This window comes from Pavona decussata, unplaced genomic scaffold (genome assembly GCF_977016875.1).
Source record: "Pavona decussata unplaced genomic scaffold, jaPavDecu1.1 SCAFFOLD_619, whole genome shotgun sequence".
Lineage (NCBI taxonomy): Eukaryota > Metazoa > Cnidaria > Anthozoa > Scleractinia > Agariciidae > Pavona > Pavona decussata.
Genome location: NW_028145867.1, coordinates 84725 through 101546, shown reverse-complemented (window position 1 = coordinate 101546; position 16822 = coordinate 84725). Strand labels below are relative to the sequence as shown.

Here is a 16822-nt window from a genome sequence, read left to right as displayed (position 1 = left end):
GATTAGTCTTTGAAAAAAGTGCGAAACAAACACAATGCAAGCACTCTGATCTGGAATATTCTAACAAATTCTCACAAAATAACTGAATTCTAAAAAATAGGTGGCAGATCGCCCACGCATTTTGCAAGTCAGTTATGCAACAGAACGTAGATCACAACGGTAGTCAACATTACTGAGCTGACAAAACGGATTTTAAATTTCTTGGGTGGTGTTTTCGTGAAAATTACATTGTAAAGAAGCTAGGAAACAAAATTTCCCGAGATTTTATCCTTAGTTATTGGATAAATCTTTGCAAAATCACCTTTTCAGCAAACAATAGATTTAGGAAAGCGTTATTTCCAAGTTTTTTGATCTGGTTTTGTAGTCTCAGTAGTTCGTAGCACTTGTCAAAAAGATCTTCGCAACTGGTGTTTGAAATTTACTTCCAGTTGCTTAGTTCACTAGGAATTAAGCCAACGATTTAAAAATAGTGCAAATATTGCTAACTATTGCTAATATTGCCAGCAGATTTAGCTGTTTTGTTCTTGAAAGTTCTTGCGCGTATTAACATCTTTACGTTTCGCTTCCTTGTGCAAGAGAACCCACAAGTATTGGTTATTTTCACCTTAGCTTACTAGTACTGACGTGCTTAAGCTAGAGCCAAGTTGAAGCAGCGCTTTACCCTCGCCCCATCCCCTACAAAAAATAAAATACCAAAATTTGACATGAAGCAGACAATTCTGAAGGAAAGGATAACTTTACCGGAAATTTCACCGGTAGCCATGGTCTTGATCCGCCTTTGCCGCTCAGAGTTAGTCGTAAAGAAAATCACATTTTTCTTCGGCAAAATGTCAGCTCAAATTTTCGTGACATTGAAAAACCAAATCCTCTTGTTTTCAAAAGGGGCAAATATTTTGTAAAAAATGCGAAGAAAAAGGGTTACTGAGCTGGCGTTTTCGTAAAACCAACAACAGCAAGTAAATTCGGGGAATGAGTTTCCGTTTCGGCTGAGACTTTCTGCAGCTAGCTAAAGCACCCGAAAATATCAATCTCTATTAGCTCACACAAATATGTCTTTAACACAGGAGACAACATTTAAGTATTTTGCTTAAAAATGTTCTCGTTGGGTACAATTAACACTGATTAGTAAACTGATAAAGCCTTGACTGTATTTTTTTTTTTAGTGACAGTACAGATATGCTCGGTTAAGCGGCAGTTACCTCACGGTTAGATTACATACACTTACTATTCCCAACGACAACGGATTTACGTAAATATCTTTTGTTCAAATATGATAAAGTTTAAGAAAACAAGGTATGAAATCCCGTTAATGGTTTAATATGTGCACGTTAAGAATTTATCCAAATTTGCAGTGTTCATGGGAGCGTTTAAGTTCCGAAAGAGCCGTTCTTGTCAGATTCTTGCCTTTCGCTAATGTTAAAAGATCTTTTCTGGAGTTGCGTTTTTATAATAAAAATTAGCGACATTAGTTCACCTGCTACAGCCGAGTTAAAATTGAACACTTAAAAAGACTGTTCATCTCCGTTGCACGTAAATTGTATTGTTTCCCTTCTAGAGTTTTTATTGGACAGCTAAAAGGTCTGTTGTGACGCGAGCAAAAAAAAAAAAAGGGGTAGAATATTCCTAGGAAGAAAATTCGTTTTGTTTCTCTAGAATTTCTTTTTGTTTTATTCAGTACGAACTGTTCTTGCTGTCTGGTACGGTCAGAATCTGTGGAATTGACATGAAGTGGAAGCGACGCTTGAAAGCATTTTTCTCTCGGCCGCTGTGCCTTGGGAGGCGATCACAGAGAGAAGAAATTGAGGTTAGGCAATAGCGTCATTTTAACATTTATATTTTAGCCGCCTTTATTAGTTGAATTTAGCTGAACATGGTTAGTTCTTGATTACTGTTAATAAGCACGCATCGATCTTGCGATCCAAATTAAAATGGAATGAAAACGAGAATTCGAATGCTGAGAAATTTTATGTTTATACATCGGTTAATTAAAAATCATAAAGCAAGTTTTGACCTTCAGTCGGTCAAAATTTGCCGAGCTTCAACATTTGTCAGTCGTAGCGATATCCATTAGTGAATACGTGTTTGCGCGAGCCGGCAAAACGTTGTTATATTGCCAAACGCATGCTATACTTTGCGTTGCCCGTTTCCTTCATTAAAAAGCAATTTCTCGTCAGCATGAAAAGTTCGCTCTTCAGTTCGATAGTTCAATAACCAGTCTTTTGTAACAATTCGTTTTTTGGTCATCATATTTAAGTTGTGTTTTACCTATGGAATCGACGTGAAACATGTCTAGGAGAAAAAATCGACCGTACCCACATTTTGTACACACGACAAATAAACAAGACAACTATACGAGGAGGAAAACAGTCGGTTCAGCTTGGGGATTGTTCATCCGACATAATACCACTGACTCGGGGTTGATTTACAATTATAAAATGCGCTAGTTCAGAACGCATTCATGTCATGTGCTCTTCTCTCTAAGTATTCAATAATTTCTCGTACACTTGTCACGGGTGTCAAATGATCATGTTGTGTTTGGCTATTTATCGTCGCTGGCTACTGAACTAGGCTCGCATCTTTTTTTCAGTTTAAAATTCCCTTTCAATTCGCATGAGTAAAAATGAACAGGAAAAAGTGCCGATTGTAAATATACATCTCCCTAAACGAGTTTATTTATGTTGGCCTCGAATGTTTTTAAAACCTTTTCCAAATATTTTACGTTTTAATCGGCGAGATATTAAAATCGCCCAAGGCGGTCTTTCCCTTTTTTGATACCAATTCCCTTTTTTGACGATTTGCAAATTGCATCTGTCGTTTTTAACGTTCGAAAATTTGTGCCATTGAAATGTGACTTAATGTCAGGCAGCTGGAAAGTTTTATGAGCCGAGCTGCCATTTCATTTCCTACTGGTTCTATAGTTTCGCTAGTCCTTGAAGAAACGTCTGAAACATAAAAGAGAGGAAGACGGACAGTTCTAGCCAACCAGATTGCGAGAAGGCGTAAGTGGTATTTGTGGCTGTAAGCGCAGTTAAACTGCTTTGTTTTTATTGTTTTGATTTACCTTTATTTGCGAAAACCGTGTGAGGGAACCGAATATATGATTCACCGTTGAAACTTTTGAAAGCCACCACTGATTGCAGGACGCAAACAGCAAATGGTGAACAACTTTACCGTAAAATTGCTCTTTTCGAACGAATTCCTGACACTTGTTTTATCTTTTGTTTCATTTGCAAACCCACTGCATTCACGTTTGCTCGTGAAATGATCATGAATTCGACTGGATTTCTCAGTGACACCTGCTTTTCGCGTTCGTATACCATAGTCCGTTACGGCGTTTTAAAACAAAACTTGTGACACCAACTTAGTTTTTCAATATTTTTGTGCTCCAACATGAGAAGGTTTCAAAATATTTCGAAGCACACAAAATATTGAAAAACGTTTAATTTATTTTACAAAATGTTCAACAAGGCTAGCGAGAGCTTGTTTTGCCGACTAACTGGTAAACTCGGTTTGAGGCGTTCGATAGCTTTTGTCTCTAGCGATCTCAATATTCAAGTAACTGATTAATTTTTGACACAAGGTTGGAGATTAATAAAACAATTGCTCCAAGAGGCAAATTTTGCTCATGTGGTTACAAATTTTTACGTGGCGGGAAGCATATGGAAATGTGTTTCAACATATGTGTGTCCATCTGTACATTTATTTATAAGCTTACTAAACAGAGGATTGATATTAAATGAATAAATAAATAAATAAATGAATAAATAAATAAATAAATAAATAAATAAATAAACATTTAAAAAGAGAGCGCAAACAATTTTGTTGAACGAGAGTAACACTTAATAGTCTAATGACTAACTAATTGTGGCCTTCGGATTCCGGATGCAAAAGTTCTTCTAGTTTATAAGGACTGGAGTACCCGAAGGAAAACCTCTCGGAGCCAGGACGAGCAAATCTAACAAACTGGGGCGACTTGAAGCACATGGCTGGTCGAGAGGGCAAAAGAACGAACAACAGAAGAATGCTCCCAACCCTAAAAAAGAAAAAAAAAAAAACAATACAGCTGCATGTTATCAGGGACCAGTGAAAATAGAACTTTTGAAGGGTGCAGGTCTTCTGAACAAACTAAAATAACAGGCCACATTGGTGGGAGGCGAGTGCTCACATCATTGCACCAGCCGTGTTGTCAGTGTTTGGCAATCTGATTGGTTCGCTACTCAAGGTGTATGAACAACATCCTTAGTTTGGCGCCCGGATATTTGTCCGCAGACATTATATTTATCTATTTTAAGAAGGGAACAGCAAGATCTAATATCCAGCCCCGTCATTCCAAAGATTACAAAACTAATTGTTACGCATAGATCTCAACAAGAAAGACTGCAAGAATATCACACTTTTCAATCGACCAAACCAAACCTACAATAGCTTAAATTGCCTAAGAGGCGTAAAAGCGCAGTTGCAAAACAGACAAGAAGAAGTCAAAATTTACAAACAAAGAGATCAGGGAAAAGCCACAGAACTCCTAACAAAGAAATGACCTTTGAGCTATAAATGTACACAGGAAACTAAAATGGTCAAAAAACCGTGAGAAAAAGTGGCCAAATTTAGACCAGGATTTGTGCAGGCCTTCCACATTTCAGTACTGACATATTTCATGATGTTAATCATACACTGGCCGCGTAGGGGCCAGGGGCAAGAATAAACAATGTTAACTTCCAAAGAATAAAAAAGTTGCCATTTTACACTTGAACGAGGCTACTTTTTTGAAGATATATCCACGAAGGAATCCTAAAAATATCATTTTAGAGCTTCTACATTTCAGACCTTCCTGGGGATGCATGCTCCCAGACCTTCCTAGAGGTTTGAGCCTTCGTCGCTTTCAACAATTGCTTCACCTGTCCTAAACGTCTGGCTGCGGCCCTGATTGTTCAAATATTTTGTCTGGTAAGCGCGCGTAGCTAGGATGTTGGAAGACAAATAAGCTGAATTGTTAGACGAAACTTACTTTTTTCACTAATCTTCTCAGCGCCAGATGGCGCATCCGCCCGCCGACGTTCTCTGCCCTGTTCTCCTCCTTCTTCACGGTCCTTCTTCACGTTGTTTTCGGCCCTCGCTCTCCCTCTCACTCTTCGACCCTCTCAGTCTGGCGTCCACCGTGATACAATGCATGCAGTCGCTTTCACCCAGGGACCGCGGAGCCTGAAAATTTTCAATTGAAAAATTACTGTTTTACTGCTTTCATAGATATGCAATAATTAATGAAGACTTTCGCCAGTGAGCGTTGTGGTACGCGGTAAATTGATTTAATTCTTCATTTAGGACATGCAACATGATGGCGGCCCTTCCTAGGACATGGTTTCCATGTTTTCTCTTAAGCTCTATTATAGAAGTCGTTGTTTACTGGCCATGAGTTTCATCAGAAACCCACAACTCTTGGCGGTAACGGTATTGTAATCAGTACGGCACACTTAATGTCGGAGCAATGGCATGTTTCCGCAATTTCCGTAAAATATCGCGAGACCTCAAACGAAGACTAATGTATAGCTGCAGTCACCCTAGGTCGTACAATCCATCCATTATCAGCAATCAGGAGGCTCACATGATCTACGGCAATATGGATGGCGAAGAGAGCCGGAAAGGATGCAAACGGAAAAGGCCCTCCAAGATTTCCGATTTCTTTCAAAAATAATTCACTGTGTCTGCTACTTTGGGATGTATTTTTAGCCATTCTAGAAGCATTTACTTTGAAACATTTTCCGGGGAAGCATGCCCCCGGATCCCCCCAGGACGCTTGCGCCTGCAGCGCGCGTGTCACCGTGTCTCCTAAGGACCTGTACCAACCACTTCCAACTCTTTCGTCAGACCGTGCAACTTCAGTAGGCCGACAATCTCAGCAATTTCTCCCACTCTATTCAGTGGTATCCTTTGCTCCCATCTAATCTGGCACTGGCTGGTTGGAACATGAACAGCTTTCTTTCATCAGTCCTTCTGATCATCCTACACGTTTCAATTCCAAATCATAAAGCAGGCCCGGTTGACCCTAATCAGGGCTTGATCTCTTCCTTCTTCCGCTGACTGTCCACATCTTCCTTAGTCTTCTTGCCTTCCGGTCGCCATTACCTCCACCCTCCTTGTTTACGACGGTTCCGAAATACACAGCTGCCTCGAAATCTCTGACCTGTTCACCATTAACGACAATTTATGACAGCCTCCCTGTCTACGATGGCTTCGAGATACATAAAATTAATTTTTCTCGACATCTTCCACCGGTTCACCATTCACAGTGATTCTTTCTTTGCTTGTACATAGCATGCTTAGTTCTCTCTACTGTGACTGAAGTGAACCTCATGGTCTTCTCAGTCGTGCTTGTCGCTGAACTTCAGGAACCTGGAGGACAGCAGTGCGATGTCGTCGAGGTCTTCCAATAGAGACTTTAAGCATCGACGACGGGAACGGCAACGGCGACGGAGAAACCGAGGAAAGACTGAGGAGAGGACGCGGTTGCGTCGCGAAATTGGAAGCAGTTAAGCAGGCGCAATAGGACGACAACTTCCCTCGAAGAGGATTAAATACGATGAGCGCTTTCCATTCACCAAAACTTTTCGATTTGAATTTTCGGAAATTTCGGTCTCGAATGGAGTGGGCTTATGCTCGGTCGGTTTCCACTTTTCGGGAACAGCTGTTCAAAAAGGTTGTCCTACATTTTCGAAAATCTTTTGCGGAAAAGATGCTGTTCCATTCGATTCCCACCCGAAATTTTTGTAATTTTTCGTCGAATTGAAAGCACCCATCGAGTCTTCGTTAAAAGAAGTCAGAAATCGATTTTAATAATGAAATAACCGATGAAGAATTTTTACTGCTGTTAACGAGAACGTGTTTGTCGCAGTTGCAGTTTTCCGATGTATAAACAATTCAGACCATTTGATATATTTTTAGGTCGTAATAAAAATCACCGATATAACTAGAAATAGCAACTAGATTAACATTAATTTACTTCAAATGTTCTGCATCGAAGGCTGGGATTTCAAGAAACGCTTTAGCAGTGCGAGCACGCGTGAGAATTTCGTTATCTTTACATCTAAAAATTTGAACTGAAACCTACGATATGACACAGTGGTTTGTGGTTTGGATGCTATTTTTGAGCAACATAGACTGTTTATTTTTCTCCAGCTTAAATGTAAATTAAAAGTTCTAGTTTGTCTTATTTTGAATAAGAAAAAGTAATGTTACACTGATGTTAGAGGGAAACATCGATAATTAGTGTCAGACTCGCAAGTCATTGCTAATTTTGCAGGCATCGTCACTAGTCTCACTAGCTTTCTGTTTTGTAACAGCCGACTGATGAAGTTATTATAGTTTCGGAAAGAATAAAACAGAAACTCAACGCGTACTTTTCCTACGGTTGCCTTAAGTGCCAAGCGAAACGGAGGTAAAATATGTGAAATGTTACTCACGTTTTCGAGCAACGCCAAACGAAGCTTTCTCACGTCGGGCCCCGGAGCAGAACGTCTAGATATTTCCCGCCAGACATGCGCAATGTGACATTTGGGTTTTCCCTCACAATCTCACGTCGCCGTTGCCGTTCTAATGTTCTTTGTTAGCATTCCACCATATAACTCTTCCCCTGTGTTCCGTTATCGTCCGAACGACCCAGTCTTTCGCCATCTGGAAAAAAATATTCCTGTCATAATAATAATAATAATAATAATAATAATAATAATAATAATAATAATAATAATAATAATAATAATAATAATAATAATAATAAGGCTTTATTCAATCTGATCAATGTAAACATCGATACCATGAACAGGAGATACCAGAGGTTATCCCTATTGAGTGTATCCCCTTTTTAAATCAAAGCAATTCAAATCAACTCCACTAAACACAACATAAATCAAATAACACAGACGCCCACACAGTCCTTCATTACCCGAGTCTTGATCATGAACCGAGGGCACCCAATGAGGATCAGTTTAAGAAAAACACTTCAAACGCCGTTTTCTGTTTTTCAAGACCTTTTTCGTACGCTAATACAATTTGATCTGTTTGGATTCTTTGCTAGCCTTAGCTGACCTTACTGCACTTTCTTTACGATATTTTTCGTCCCTTCGAAAACAAGAGGAATTCATTGCCCCTGTTACTTAACGTCTAGATGACAACACACCCGAGAAAACGCTTGCCTTTCTTTAGAATTCAATCCAAATTTCTGAAGTGATTGGGCCTTCCGAACAGATTTTTACCAAAGTGAACCGTTGGGAGTCCATGTTGAACCCGCAAATAACCAACAACTACTAGTCGAGGTGGGTAGAAGAGGAAGAAATACGCCAATGAAACGGAGTCGGATACAAATAAAAGCTTAATTAAATAATAAGCAAATCTTCAGCCTATCCCTCCTTTCTGTCTTCAGAATCTCTTTCTTGTCTTTCACTCTTGCCTCTGCCTCTGCCTTCTCCTCCGCTAACCTCCTCTTGACCTACCAGTATGCTCCTCTTCTTTCACCCTTGCTGATTGACTCTTCCTTTCCCCGACAAACATCCTAGCTATGCCTTCCTTGCTTCTTCCATTCTTCCATTCTCAGCCTCTGCCTCTGCCTCTGCCTTTTCCTCCATCAACTTCCTCTTGACCGACCAGTATGTTCCTCTTCAATTCCTTGTCTGTCTTCTCTCCATTTGTACCTTGTACTGTACTTTCAATTTACCATTTTCCATCTTTCCTCTCCTCGTCTTTCTTCCATATCTCATCCCCTAGTCATGGCTCACTGCATGTGTTCCTTTGTTTTCCCAATGATTTTCTTAATTGGCGGCCGTTCTCTGTACATGCTCCTGTAAGTTCCTTGAGGTACTCGTTGTCTCTCAATCTTGAAACCTGTTCTTGATCTCCATGTTATAGCTCTTCCTAGCTAATCTCGTCACTCTTCATCTTACGTACGCTAAACCTCTCTCTTTCTTTCTTCTTCCCTTGTTCCGCCCCAATTTTGGTATTGTTCTGGTTCTGACAAGATAGTGGTTTGCGCTTGTACTTGTCCGTCATAACAATCAGGTCGCGCTTGTTGCAGCTTGTTAACGCATGCTGCAGGTGATTGAAAAAATTTGTCCTCGTTTTCATCCGTCGCGTCGTTCAGTTGACTTGTATGCTTGGGTTACCGTTTGCTCTATATATTTTGATTAGAACCCTGCCGTTACAATCCTTTCGCTGACTCGCGCCCACTGAATCAGGTCTTTCTTTGCTTTTCGCGCCCATCATTATGGCTATCTACTTATATTCTCCTTGCTACATCTCGTCACTTTGCAGCGTTATCGATCCCCGTCCCATACTGTCAATTATTCTTAGGACTTCAATTTAACAAATAGAATTTAATTTTGCCGTGCATCTGTACTCTGATAACGCATTCTCGTCTCTAGAGCTCTTCCCTTTTGGGCATGACTGAGCGGCTCTGGGGCCGAGAATGTCTGATAACGGACAAATGACGTCAAAACGAAGTAAGAACAAAGAGCCGCTCTCTCCTCTCCCCTCCCCCCTTCCTACGTTTTTTCTTTTCGCTCTCGACTCAACTTCCGACGATCAAACAGCGAAAAGCTTACAAAAGCCCACCCAGGCTTAAAATATACCATCAGATTTATTCCATTGCGCATATGTCACACATTTACATTCAAATTCTGGCAGTATGCAGGATGTTTGTCCCATGAACCTTGTTTAATGGCCTTAGTTCCCACGAGTCTCCTGTAGCTGAGTGTTAGAGCATCCGAACTAATTGGAGCACTCGGATTTCCTTTCTCCAAGTTGGCCTGTGTCACTCACTGAATAATACACCATTATTACCATTGACTTCTGTACAAAAGAAACACCAAATTCCGCTGACTGACAATGCTCCGATTTCCTGATGACGACATAAATTGCTTGATGTTTAATTTTCTTTTACCGCCGGTTCAATGCCTTCAACGTTGTTAAACACAGGAAACGGAAGAGGCCTGTTATGCCTAGATACAGATATCCGGAATTTTGTTTAGATATTTAGAGACGTCCAGGAAATGTAGAAAAATTGTAGACATTTAGAAAAAATGTGATAGTATCTTTAGTCTTAAGGACCTTAAGCCGTTTATTTTACTCTATTTGATATCTGATCCCACTGGATAATGTATCCCATGAGGCTTATGATAGTGGGTTACACAACAAGATGGCGGTGATGTCCGCTTATAGACCTTCTTTCAAAATGGCTACCATTTTAATATTCTTGTGTTGGTATTCAAATAAGCCCCTCTTACCTGGTTCTTAAGCTCAAAAATCAAAAGAATACTTTACCTCGAACGAGGCAAGAAGGGCTAATTTAAACGCAAACAAAAGAAAATTGAATTGGGGGCCATTTTGCAGGGGCACCCAACGGATCGTTTCGGTAAATTATCTGTTCGAAGGCCCTTAATGCCCTACAATTTTCTAAAGGGGATTTTCCCCACAAACTTTCGTGATATGGGAAATTTAAGGCCTAGTGTTTTTGGATTGAAGAAAATGTTGTTTCGGGTACCGAAAAAAGGTCGGCTAAGATTTTCGAAAAGGAAATAAGGCCTAAGGTTTTCGGAAATGGACAAAAATGCCCTACTAATTTCGAAAAGACTCAAGTTCCCCTAGAATGACCGAACAGATAAAAATATTATAGCGCTGCCTAAAATGAACCTGTAGAGCTTTAAGGCCACTCCAGATCGCCTAAAATAACGTTTCAAAGGATCTGAGAGAAAATTGTCGCTGATTTTATGCAACGGGCATTTCGGTAGATATATGTTCAGGATGCCTTCATCGCCTCAGAAATTCGGGTTTAGTTTCGATTTAGTTAAAAAAAATATCTAAAGTTTTCTTCAGCAAAATGTTAGCTTAAAATAAAAGTGGCAAATATCTCGTAAAAAAATGCAAAATAAGGTCAGGTAGCATTTTCGTCAAGCCAATAGCTGTAACTGTATCAGCTTACAAAAACATGTCTTTAAAAGGTCACTGACAAAACGATGTGGGAACACACTGGAGACGATTTGCTTGAATGTTCTGGTTTGTTGCTCATAATACGACCGGAATAACTAAAGAATCTGTTCCTTTTACTATTTTTAGCCCAGATTATAACATTCATTACAATTAAAACAAGACATTTAGTCAAAAACTGGTACTGATATTTAGAGATTTTGGGCGGATATTTATACGTTTTTCTGCGGAATTTCCGGAAAAGATATTCACTGAGTCGATTCAAAGTGATTCTAGACTGGCTCTATTCTGCCTTCAACAACGTGTGACCTCAGCGCTGAACCGGCGATTCCTAAATATGGCATAATACGCTGTTCAGCAATTTGTTCAATCCACCACGTTAGTTACCAATACACGAGCCATCTGTTATTAATAATAACGATGTGTTTCATGACTGATCCTTTGAACCAAGGCGCAAAGGTGTTTGCAACCAACACGAAGATGATTGCTTCTTTTATTGCGTCATTTAAAAATTGCCTCCAGCTTTTTTATTTTATCAGTGATATTTTATTCTGGAATAAAATATTTTGCTATTTATAATGCAGCCTGAAATATGGCTGAAATGAAATTTGATTGGACAAACGGTAGAGCTGCTGACCTTCCCGGTTGTTCGAAAGGCGATTAACGCTAATCCCCGATTAAAAGTTAACCGAGGTTTTCACCTGGCTCATTAAAAATGTTTCAGTTTTAAAAGCTAATTTTAAGCTTAAGGTAAAGAAAAGTCCACCTCAAAACTGAGGGATAAAAATCTTTTTGAAGAGTCTTTATTGGTTAGTAATTAAACTCGAATCAAAGTTCACGCTAAACCAGCATTTAATCGGGTTTTGAACAACTGGGCCCCACAGATTACTAGTTCGGATGCTCCACTACTGAGCTACAGGAGACTGGTGGGAGCTAAGGCCATTAAATTATAAAATACAAAATAGAGATCAGCTTCTGTGCATCAGCGGAGTTAACAAACACGATTAGCAGTTGGGGAGAATGAGACGCTGGTGTGGGGGAGGGGGGGAGGGTACTATATTAGTGATGGGGAACTTTGTTTAGGTGTGGAAGATTTAGCAAGGACATAGTTAGGGTTTAATTATGCAGAATAAATTAAAGGGAAATGAACTTTTTGGGTTTTTGTTTTGGGTTAATTGAACTGAGTTTCTAGGTGCTGTTTTAGGTTGATATATGATAGTATTGTTTTCGGAGGGTCTAACAAGTGTCCCCGCGTGTCTCCATTGCTGTCAGTGACTTTTGCTATGACACCGGAGAATCTGTTGCAGCATGCTGAACTCTCACCCACTGGTAGGACTCGCACGAACATGAGTGTTTCCGGGTCCAATATCACAAGCACGAACCATGGAAACCTACTCTTGCTTCCCTTTATCCCTGAGAAACAATCATTATCATTATTAGCATTATTTCCATTATCATTATTATTTCCACTCAATTTAGTTTATTATATAGGGCCTCTATGGATAACAGTTTTTATCTTGTACAAAAACTGAAGGAGTTACCCTACTGAAATAAAGTTTTCTATCTTATCTTATCTTATCTTATCAAAATCTTCTATAGTTCCTTTATTAAATAAAAGATGGGAACACTCAAAGGCTGTCACAAGTTGCTCCCAATTTTCCGATCGAAAAGTTGCTCAAATTTTCTCAAAACTTTGCGCAAAGAACCCAGAAAGCTGCCCGTTCCTGCCTTTTCTTATTGAATAAATACATTCAATCACTTCATGAAAGTTACGGCCTTTCCAGGTATTTAAACAGTTGATCTCTTGATAATAAGTTGCAGGGCTGACTGCAGAGCTATACTCTCTGTCATCCAGCAATGAAACTCTACAACGATATCATTCCCCCGTTTTTTCAACAGGAGAAATATATTACATATTTCGAACATTTATCCCCCTATTAAAGCACAGTACATCATATTTAACATTAACTGCCGGCACGTGCGTTATCGAGTACGATAAAATATTTGATAAAATATTCAATATAGAACTGCACAACATGACGTCTCTTGATATCAGCACTTAAATTGTACTAAATTGGGCATCGCAGACGGAAGTGTTAAAACGAGCCGAGAACGCGTACGCTTGACTTTAAAACCCGATTTTTGCAAAGTTTTGAAATTGTTGTCCGTCAAAAATGAAGTGACTGTTCAATATCTGTCTTTTAGGTACCAAAAGCTACTTTAGTTGCTCAGAAACTAAAACGTTGCCGAGCAACTTATGGACAGCCGATTAAACTGTACTTCCACAGAGTTATGGCATGGTTTTCGATCACTCGGACCACCGTTCGCTAAAGGCTATTTTATAATTAACAATTCAAAGCAAATTTTTATCAGTTTAGCAATAAATTGTTACTAGTTGTTTAATCCCAGAACGGAATTCCTGTGGTCGCTCAGTTGACGGCATTTCGCGCGCGTGTTTGACACACACGAACTATTTCCGCATCCGGTCAGTGACTGAAACATCCGGTCGTATTACATCACAAATTTTACATGACGTGAAGGATCGTGCGTATTTGGTCTTGTTTATTCGTAGTCTGCTATGGTCTGTATAACTTATTTCCCACACTAAGAGAGTCAAGTATACGGATGCGCATCGCGACACCTATAACTGTAAGCAACACACTACCAAGAACTTGTGGTGTTTAGCTGAGGGTAGGTCTGTTGTCATTTATACATGTTCATAGAGTATCTTTTGGTTTAGGGCGATTCTGGCACTTTTATAAAACGCTGTAAGAGGTAGAAGTGACTGATCAATCTGCTGAACTGTATGCTAGTGGTATAGACGTAATTGAACGGGAAAGTGCTCAAAAGATGATATGCAAAGGGCAATAAATTGTGCGAGCTAGCCGGATAAGCATGACCTCAACCGGAGCACGTGAAAACTCCAGCTGCCAAGCTGGCAAAAACAATTGTGATTGTATTTTGTATTTCACTTAATAAGCTTACTTGTTTCGATTTTGTATGAGTGAGATGTCGCCGTTTATAATTAACGAACGTTCAAGTTAAAACTGAAAACCTAATCTGACCGAATGTCATGCCTTGTAAGGTAAAGCTTCGTAAATCGACACAATTTGATCATTTGGCAAAATCTTCGCCTGAACTCTGTCCGATCTGCAGTGAAAATGTAGATTAGTGAGAAAGATCGATGAGCTTTAATTTTTCATACGGTACTTATCTTTAATCAAGTTGTAGTGGAGAATATTAGGAATTTGAAATTTCGTGTGATGAGATGTGGCAAATTTTATGGTTTGACTTAAGGTGCAGTCCTTACACTATCTTCAAACTCCTGATCGCGATTGGGTTCAGAATTTAATGAATAATAACTCCATCTTTTTGCTAATCAAGCAAACTACTCTGGTATGGATGGATTTCAATGTTTTCAATTTTCTCTTTCGATTTCCGCTCACGCCTACCTTTCATCCCAGACTAAACAGAATACATGTCTGAATCTGATAGGCGATGATTCTTCCAATATCCGTTATAAAAATACACGAACGAGCTCTTCATTCTATTCGTCATATGTATTTACTAGATTTGGTTCATATAAATTTTCGCCAAAGTAAGGAAGTTCTAACACTGCGAATATTAATATTCATAATACGGCGTCACATTAATTCCGCTTGGTACACGTGACACGTGAGAGTTTTTAAAATATAATGATTCTGGTCGATTCCAATTGCAAAATATGAGGGCTTTTCTTGTTAAAATGCAGCCTTTTGCACGGGTCTTCATTGGCACAAACGCTGACAGTTTTTCTTGTGTTTCTCGGGCTCTTGATTTATGACACAATGGCCGTAAAATCGTCAAAAGAACAAGGATGTTTCTTTTCTTTGTCCCCACGCTCGACTGGTCTCGACTCGGTTCGATTAATTACCTATAGCCACAGGCTTTTAGATGTCCTTGCATTTTTTAAATACGAAGGCTCGATTCCTTTTCAGTGGTTTTTGGGTCTCACGCACATACGCATGAAAAATTCGTACTGTGGAGGCGGGAGATTTAATTTTACAAATTACTTCCCCTCCCTCCCTCCGTTAGGTTCGTCTTATAAGGTAATTTGGCTACCGTAAAGAGATTCGAGTGCTGACATTTCGAGCGTTAGTAATTCTCACATCGAGCGGTACCACTATTGGAAAAACTGCAATTCAGATACACTGTTCTAGGCTAAGCGGGTTGTTTGAATTCAGGTTATTCCAGTTCTCAAACCATAATTAGTGTTGAAAATTATATCAGAGAACATGTCGAGAAGATACACTGGCGGGAGATTATGTAGAAGCATAAACAGGTACCATGCAAGGGAAAATATTTATACTGAGCTTATCTGATTGAATTGTTCTTCCCGTATGCTTCAGGTAGCGTAGCGAGCATGCTGAAGGCAGCTAACAGTGGCTACGCCATGGGGAATTTATGGTCAAAACTGCGCTGAAAATTGAAACCGCACCCAACATTTTATCAGTTTCAGTTGATACCTGTTCGAAAGGCCCGTTTAATCACCTTAGCCGTAAAGGAAATCTAAAGTTTTCTTCGGCGAAATGTCACCTCAAAAGTTCGTAATACTGGAAACCTTATTCCTTTTGCTTTCGAAGGCGCAAATATGTCGTTAAAAATGCGAAGAAAGGTCAGCTAGCGGTTCATGTATTTCCGTAAAACAAACAACAGCCAGTGGATTCACAGAAATTAATAAATTTCGTTTCCTAAAATTTTCAGCATTTTAATAGATCAATTTGTACCCGTAGCTCACACAAATATGTCTTTAAAAGGGCACAAAACGACTGATTTGGAAACACAGGAGACAACATTTAAGTAATTTTGCTTAAATGCTCTCTTTGCGTGCCATGCCAAGTGAAAATTCGGCGGATAAGATTTCCGTTCACTAAAACTTTCTGTGATTTAAAAAAAAAATAGCTAAAGATTCTGGACAGATCAAAATTGTGTTAGATGACACAAATATGGCCATAAAATGATTTGATAGGACAGGAATGAATATTTTAAGTGTTTTGCATAAACGTTTTGCTGGGTTGGGCACGGTACCCCTGAAAATTCTGATAGGAACAGGGAAACACATTAGAGAGGGACACAAAAATATTTTGCTTGCTAATTCAGTATCAAAGCCCGCAGTAATGTTACTGAAAAATAATTCTACAAAGCTTGTTATTCTGAACAGGTCGAAAACAAAATACTAGCTAATACTACACTGTATGAAGGCTGCAACACAATAATACAATACAATAACTTTATTTAAAGAGGGGGCGTAATGACCTATACTTACGGGCTCAAAATAAGAGGAATCGAAGAAACTGACATATAACATGCATAATATTGAAGTCAATATGCTATAAATACAATGGAACAATAATATTATGACATTCGACTGAATTGGCAAAATTTAATAAGGCTGCAGGCTCTCTGTATTGAGGAAAACTGAAAAGCACTCTAAAACATTAATCAGCAAAATTTGTTTTTCTGCGAAGTAACGCACAAGTGCGGAATAAGTCATCCTTCCTGAAACCCTACTGTTTTTAATATTTAGTATGTCACGATCAGGAATTGAACAAAGTTCGAGGGTGAATGAGAAATTTCGAGATCAAGACGGTAAACATGACTGATGCAGGCATAAATGCTTTATATTGCTTGTTTCCAAATAAAAATGAAAAACTTTCATTTGGATGCAACCGCATCCTAAATACAAGAAGTTTGAAAAATTAGAATATAAAACGCTAGAGCTTGATGTTTTCCCGAATATTTCCGATATGAAATCGTAAACTTTTAACGTTTTAGCATGTCAAACACGTTTACTAAGTACGTGACAGGAAATTATATG

At 39.2% G+C, this 16822-nt stretch overlaps 1 protein-coding gene across 1 annotated transcript in view; it reads left to right on the top strand.

Moving 5' to 3' along the window:
- Positions 1-13506: 13506 nt before the first annotated feature.
- LOC146449146 (C-Maf-inducing protein-like) overlaps positions 13507-16822 on the top strand; it is a 41524-nt gene continuing 38208 nt past the window's right edge. Inside the window, exon 1 of the mRNA XM_085101963.1 lies at positions 13507-13656. The gene's annotated coding sequence lies outside the window, so the exon portion shown is untranslated. The remainder of the gene's footprint in view (positions 13657-16822) is intronic.